Source organism: Anopheles nili (assembly GCF_943737925.1).
Source record: "Anopheles nili chromosome X unlocalized genomic scaffold, idAnoNiliSN_F5_01 X_unloc_3, whole genome shotgun sequence".
In the NCBI taxonomy this organism is placed as follows: domain Eukaryota; kingdom Metazoa; phylum Arthropoda; class Insecta; order Diptera; family Culicidae; genus Anopheles; species Anopheles nili.
Genome location: NW_026525489.1, coordinates 760,001 through 767,364, shown reverse-complemented (window position 1 = coordinate 767,364; position 7,364 = coordinate 760,001).

The following is a 7,364-nucleotide window of genomic DNA, read 5'->3' as shown; positions in this document are numbered from 1 at the left end:
ATCTAGGGGCACCGTAGGGACCGAAAAAAGTGGTTTCGCATGATAGTCCACCTCGACCCATGTCGACCCTTGCGCGACCCCGACCTTCAGGATTTTGCTCTACGGAAGGGGGTGCACAAAAGTGTTCGTAATCAACCTCGGATTGTACTTTTCATCATCTAGGGGCACCGTAGGGACCGAAAAAAGTGGTTTCGCATGATAGTCCACCTCGACCCATGTCGACCCTTGCGCGACCCCGACCTTCAGGATTTTGCTCTACGGAAGGGGGTCTACTTGTGCGCAACCCCGACCTTCAGGATTTTGCTGTACGGAAGGGGGTGCACAAAAGTGTTCGTAATCAACCTCGGATTGTACTTTTCATCATCTAGGGGCACCGTAGGGACCGAAAAAAGTGGTTTCGCATGATAGTCCACCTCGACCCATGTCGACCCTTGCGCGACCCCGACCTTCAGGATTTTGCTCTACGGAAGGGGGTGCACAAAAGTGTTCGTAATCAACCTCGGATTGTACTTTTCATCATCTAGGGGCACCGTAGGGACCGAAAAAAGTGGTTTCGCATGATAGTCCACCTCGACCCATGTCGACCCTTGCGCGACCCCGACCTTCAGGATTTTGCTCTACGGAAGGGGGTCTACTTGTGCGCAACCCCGACCTTCAGGATTTTGCTCTACGGAAGGGGGTGCACAAAAGTGTTCGTAATCAACCTCGGATTGTACTTTTCATCATCTAGGGGCACCGTAGGGACCGAAAAAAGTGGTTTCGCATGATAGTCCACCTCGACCCATGTCGACCCTTGCGCGACCCCGACCTTCAGGATTTTGCTCTACGGAAGGGGGTCTACTTGTGCGCAACCCCGACCTTCAGGATTTTGCTCTACGGAAGGGGGTGCACACTTGTGCGACCCCGACCTTCAGGATTTTGCTCTACGGAAGGGGGTGCACAAAAGTGTTCGTAATCAACCTCGGATTGTACTTTTCATCATCTAGGGGCACCGTAGGGACCGAAAAAAGTGGTTTCGCATGATAGTCCACCTCGACCCATGTCGACCCTTGCGCGACCCCGACCTTCAGGATTTTGCTCTACGGAAGGGGGTGCACAAAAGTGTTCGTAATCAACCTCGGATTGTACTTTTCATCATCTAGGGGCACCGTAGGGACCGAAAAAAGTGGTTTCGCATGATAGTCCACCTCGACCCATGTCGACCCTTGCGCGACCCCGACCTTCAGGATTTTGCTCTACGGAAGGGGGTGCACAAAAGTGTTCGTAATCAACCTCGGATTGTACTTTTCATCATCTAGGGGCACCGTAGGGACCGAAAAAAGTGGTTTCGCATGATAGTCCACCTCGACCCATGTCGACCCTTGCGCGACCCCGACCTTCAGGATTTTGCTCTACGGAAGGGGGTCTACTTGTGCGCAACCCCGACCTTCAGGATTTTGCTCTACGGAAGGGGGTGCACAAAAGTGTTCGTAATCAACCTCGGATTGTACTTTTCATCATCTAGGGGCACCGTAGGGACCGAAAAAAGTGGTTTCGCATGATAGTCCACCTCGACCCATGTCGACCCTTGCGCGACCCCGACCTTCAGGATTTTGCTCTACGGAAGGGGGTGCACAAAAGTGTTCGTAATCAACCTCGGATTGTACTTTTCATCATCTAGGGGCACCGTAGGGACCGAAAAAAGTGGTTTCGCATGATAGTCCACCTCGACCCATGTCGACCCTTGCGCGACCCCGACCTTCAGGATTTTGCTCTACGGAAGGGGGTCTACTTGTGCGCAACCCCGACCTTCAGGATTTTGCTCTACGGAAGGGGGTGCACAAAAGTGTTCGTAATCAACCTCGGATTGTACTTTTCATCATCTAGGGGCACCGTAGGGACCGAAAAAAGTGGTTTCGCATGATAGTCCACCTCGACCCATGTCGACCCTTGCGCTACCCCGACCTTCAGGATTTTGCTCTACGGAAGGGGGTGCACAAAAGTGTTCGTAATCAACCTCGGATTGTACTTTTCATCATCTAGGGGCACCGTAGGGACCGAAAAAAGTGGTTTCGCATGATAGTCCACCTCGACCCATGTCGACCCTTGCGCGACCCCGACCTTCAGGATTTTGCTCTACGGAAGGGGGTGCACAAAAGTGTTCGTAATCAACCTCGGATTGTACTTTTCATCATCTAGGGGCACCGTAGGGACCGAAAAAAGTGGTTTCGCATGATAGTCCACCTCGACCCATGTCGACCCTTGCGCGACCCCGACCTTCAGGATTTTGCTCTACGGAAGGGGGTCTACTTGTGCGCAACCCCGACCTTCAGGATTTTGCTCTACGGAAGGGGGTGCACAAAAGTGTTCGTAATCAACCTCGGATTGTACTTTTCATCATCTAGGGGCACCGTAGGGACCGAAAAAAGTGGTTTCGCATGATAGTCCACCTCGACCCATGTCGACCCTTGCGCGACCCCGACCTTCAGGATTTTGCTCTACGGAAGGGGGTCTACTTGTGCGCAACCCCGACCTTCAGGATTTTGCTCTACGGAAGGGGGTGCACAAAAGTGTTCGTAATCAACCTCGGATTGTACTTTTCATCATCTAGGGGCACCGTAGGGACCGAAAAAAGTGGTTTCGCATGATAGTCCACCTCGACCCATGTCGACCCTTGCGCGACCCCGACCTTCAGGATTTTGCTCCACGGAAGGGGGTCTACTTGTGCACAACCCCGACCTTCAGGATTTTGCTCTACGGAAGGGGGTGCACAAAAGTGTTCGTAATCAACCTCGGATTGTACTTTTCATCATCTAGGGGCACCGTAGGGACCGAAAAAAGTGGTTTCGCATGATAGTCCACCTCGACCCATGTCGACCCTTGCGCGACCCCGACCTTCAGGATTTTGCTCTACGGAAGGGGGTCTACTTGTGCGCGACCCCGACCTTCAGGATTTTGCTCTACGGAAGGGGGTGCACAAAAGTGTTCGTAATCAACCTCGGATTGTACTTTTCATCATCTAGGGGCACCGTAGGGACCGAAAAAAGTGGTTTCGCATGATAGTCCACCTCGACCCATGTCGACCCTTGCGCGACCCCGACCTTCAGGATTTTGCTCTACGGAAGGGGGTGCACAAAAGTGTTCGTAATCAACCTCGGATTGTACTTTTCATCATCTAGGGGCACCGTAGGGACCGAAAAAAGTGGTTTCGCATGATAGTCCACCTCGACCCATGTCGACCCTTGCGCGACCCCGACCTTCAGGATTTTGCTCTACGGAAGGGGGTCTACTTGTGCGCAACCCCGACCTTCAGGATTTTGCTCTACGGAAGGGGGTGCACACTTGTGCGACCCCGACCTTCAGGATTTTGCTCTACGGAAGGGGGTCTACTTGTGCGCAACCCCGACCTTCAGGATTTTGCTCTACGGAAGGGGGTGCACAAAAGTGTTCGTAATCAACCTCGGATTGTACTTTTCATCATCTAGGGGCACCGTAGGGACCGAAAAAAGTGGTTTCGCATGATAGTCCACCTCGACCCATGTCGACCCTTGCGCGACCCCGACCTTCAGGATTTTGCTCTACGGAAGGGGGTGCACAAAAGTGTTCGTAATCAACCTCGGATTGTACTTTTCATCATCTAGGGGCACCGTAGGGACCGAAAAAAGTGGTTTCGCATGATAGTCCACCTCGACCCATGTCGACCCTTGCGCGACCCCGACCTTCAGGATTTTGCTCTACGGAAGGGGGTGCACAAAAGTGTTCGTAATCAACCTCGGATTGTACTTTTCATCATCTAGGGGCACCGTAGGGACCGAAAAAAGTGGTTTCGCATGATAGTCCACCTCGACCCATGTCGACCCTTGCGCGACCCCGACCTTCAGGATTTTGCTCTACGGAAGGGGGTCTACTTGTGCGCAACCCCGACCTTCAGGATTTTGCTCTACGGAAGGGGGTGCACAAAAGTGTTCGTAATCAACCTCGGATTGTACTTTTCATCATCTAGGGGCACCGTAGGGACCGAAAAAAGTGGTTTCGCATGATAGTCCACCTCGACCCATGTCGACCCTTGCGCGACCCCGACCTTCAGGATTTTGCTCTACGGAAGGGGGTCTACTTGTGCGCGACCCCGACCTTCAGGATTTTGCTCTACGGAAGGGGGTGCACAAAAGTGTTCGTAATCAACCTCGGATTGTACTTTTCATCATCTAGGGGCACCGTAGGGACCGAAAAAAGTGGTTTCGCATGATAGTCCACCTCGACCCATGTCGACCCTTGCGCGACCCCGACCTTCAGGATTTTGCTCTACGGAAGGGGGTCTACTTGTGCGCAACCCCGACCTTCAGGATTTTGCTCTACGGAAGGGGGTGCACAAAAGTGTTCGTAATCAACCTCGGATTGTACTTTTCATCATCTAGGGGCACCGTAGGGACCGAAAAAAGTGGTTTCGCATGATAGTCCACCTCGACCCATGTCGACCCGTGCGCGACCCCGACCTTCAGGATTTTGCTCTACGGAAGGGGGTGCACAAAAGTGTTCGTAATCAACCTCGGATTGTACTTTTCATCATCTAGGGGCACCGTAGGGACCGAAAAAAGTGGTTTCGCATGATAGTCCACCTCGACCCATGTCGACCCTTGCGCGACCCCGACCTTCAGGATTTTGCTCTACGGAAGGGGGTCGACTTGTGCGCAACCCCGACCTTCAGGATTTTGCTCTACGGAAGGGGGTGCACAAAAGTGTTCGTAATCAACCTCGGATTGTACTTTTCATCATCTAGGGGCACCGTAGGGACCGAAAAAAGTGGTTTCGCATGATAGTCCACCTCGACCCATGTCGACCCTTGCGCGACCCCGACCTTCAGGATTTTGCTCTACGGAAGGGGGTGCACAAAAGTGTTCGTAATCAACCTCGGATTGTACTTTTCATCATCTAGGGGCACCGTAGGGACCGAAAAAAGTGGTTTCGCATGATAGTCCACCTCGACCCATGTCGACCCTTGCGCGACCCCGACCTTCAGGATTTTGCTCTACGGAAGGGGGTCTACTTGTGCGCAACCCCGACCTTCAGGATTTTGCTCTACGGAAGGGGGTGCACAAAAGTGTTCGTAATCAACCTCGGATTGTACTTTTCATCATCTAGGGGCATCGTAGGGACCGAAAAAAGTGGTTTCGCATGATAGTCCACCTCGACCCATGTCGACCCTTGCGCGACCCCGACCTTCAGGATTTTGCTCTACGGAAGGGGGTCTACTTGTGCGCAACCCCGACCTTCAGGATTTTGCTCTACGGAAGGGGGTGCACAAAAGTGTTCGTAATCAACCTCGGATTGTACTTTTCATCATCTAGGGGCACCGTAGGGACCGAAAAAAGTGGTTTCGCATGATAGTCCACCTCGACCCATGTCGACCCTTGCGCGACCCCGACCTTCAGGATTTTGCTCTACGGAAGGGGGTCTACTTGTGCGCGACCCCGACCTTCAGGATTTTGCTCTACGGAAGGGGGTGCACAAAAGTGTTCGTAATCAACCTCGGATTGTACTTTTCATCATCTAGGGGCACCGTAGGGACCGAAAAAAGTGGTTTCGCATGATAGTCCACCTCGACCCATGTCGACCCTTGCGCGACCCCGACCTTCAGGATTTTGCTCTACGGAAGGGGGTCTACTTGTGCGCAACCCCGACCTTCAGGATTTTGCTCTACGGAAGGGGGTGCACAAAAGTGTTCGTAATCAACCTCGGATTGTACTTTTCATCATCTAGGGGCACCGTAGGGACCGAAAAAAGTGGTTTCGCATGATAGTCCACCTCGACCCATGTCGACCCTTGCGCGACCCCGACCTTCAGGATTTTGCTCTACGGAAGGGGGTGCACAAAAGTGTTCGTAATCAACCTCGGATTGTACTTTTCATCATCTAGGGGCACCGTAGGGACCGAAAAAAGTGGTTTCGCATGATAGTCCACCTCGACCCATGTCGACCCTTGCGCGACCCCGACCTTCAGGATTTTGCTCTACGGAAGGGGGTCGACTTGTGCGCAACCCCGACCTTCAGGATTTTGCTCTACGGAAGGGGGTGCACAAAAGTGTTCGTAATCAACCTCGGATTGTACTTTTCATCATCTAGGGGCACCGTAGGGACCGAAAAAAGTGGTTTCGCATGATAGTCCACCTCGACCCATGTCGACCCTTGCGCGACCCCGACCTTCAGGATTTTGCTCTACGGAAGGGGGTCTACTTGTGCGCAACCCCGACCTTCAGGATTTTGCTCTACGGAAGGGGGTGCACAAAAGTGTTCGTAATCAACCTCGGATTGTACTTTTCATCATCTAGGGGCACCGTAGGGACCGAAAAAAGTGGTTTCGCATGATAGTCCACCTCGACCCATGTCGACCCTTGCGCGACCCCGACCTTCAGGATTTTGCTCTACGGAAGGGGGTGCACAAAAGTGTTCGTAATCAACCTCGGATTGTACTTTTCATCATCTAGGGGCACCGTAGGGACCGAAAAAAGTGGTTTCGCATGATAGTCCACCTCGACCCATGTCGACCCTTGCGCGACCCCGACCTTCAGGATTTTGCTCTACGGAAGGGGGTCTACTTGTGCGCAACCCCGACCTTCAGGATTTTGCTCTACGGAAGGGGGTGCACACTTGTGCGACCCCGACCTTCAGGATTTTGCTCTACGGAAGGGGGTCTACTTGTGCGCAACCCCGACCTTCAGGATTTTGCTCTACGGAAGGGGGTGCACAAAAGTGTTCGTAATCAACCTCGGATTGTACTTTTCATCATCTAGGGGCACCGTAGGGACCGAAAAAAGTGGTTTCGCATGATAGTCCACCTCGACCCATGTCGACCCTTGCGCGACCCCGACCTTCAGGATTTTGCTCTACGGAAGGGGTCCTCTCTGTACAAGGTTTAAGGGTACATTTTCACCCAAAAACCACTATCGCTCAACCGAAACAACTCCTCGACATGTGTCTTCTCTGTGAATTTGGCCCCGATCTGACGAGAAGTTTTCGAGATATGCCCCTCTGAAGGTACATATTGGGACTTAGCCGATTTTCACCCATTGCGGTGTCTATGGGGTGTTGGGAATCGCTCTACCGACCAGCCGGTTGGAGATATCGATTCCCGGTCTTCGGCACGTTTGCTCAACTCTGTAATGCCTACTTTTCGTCCATACACACAACACCTCGCAGAGTTCTCCTTCTGCCAGATATAGCGCGTGCCCCTTTGTTCGTGCACCATTTTGCCCGTTTTTCGCACATTGCCTCGAAACCATGCGTTCGACGGTTTTGCGTCCAAAGCACCGATGTTAGAACACCACCGTGGCTAACTTTCGTTCATATACGCCAACTCCGTGCAATGTCTCCATCACCCTGTTTTTGGGT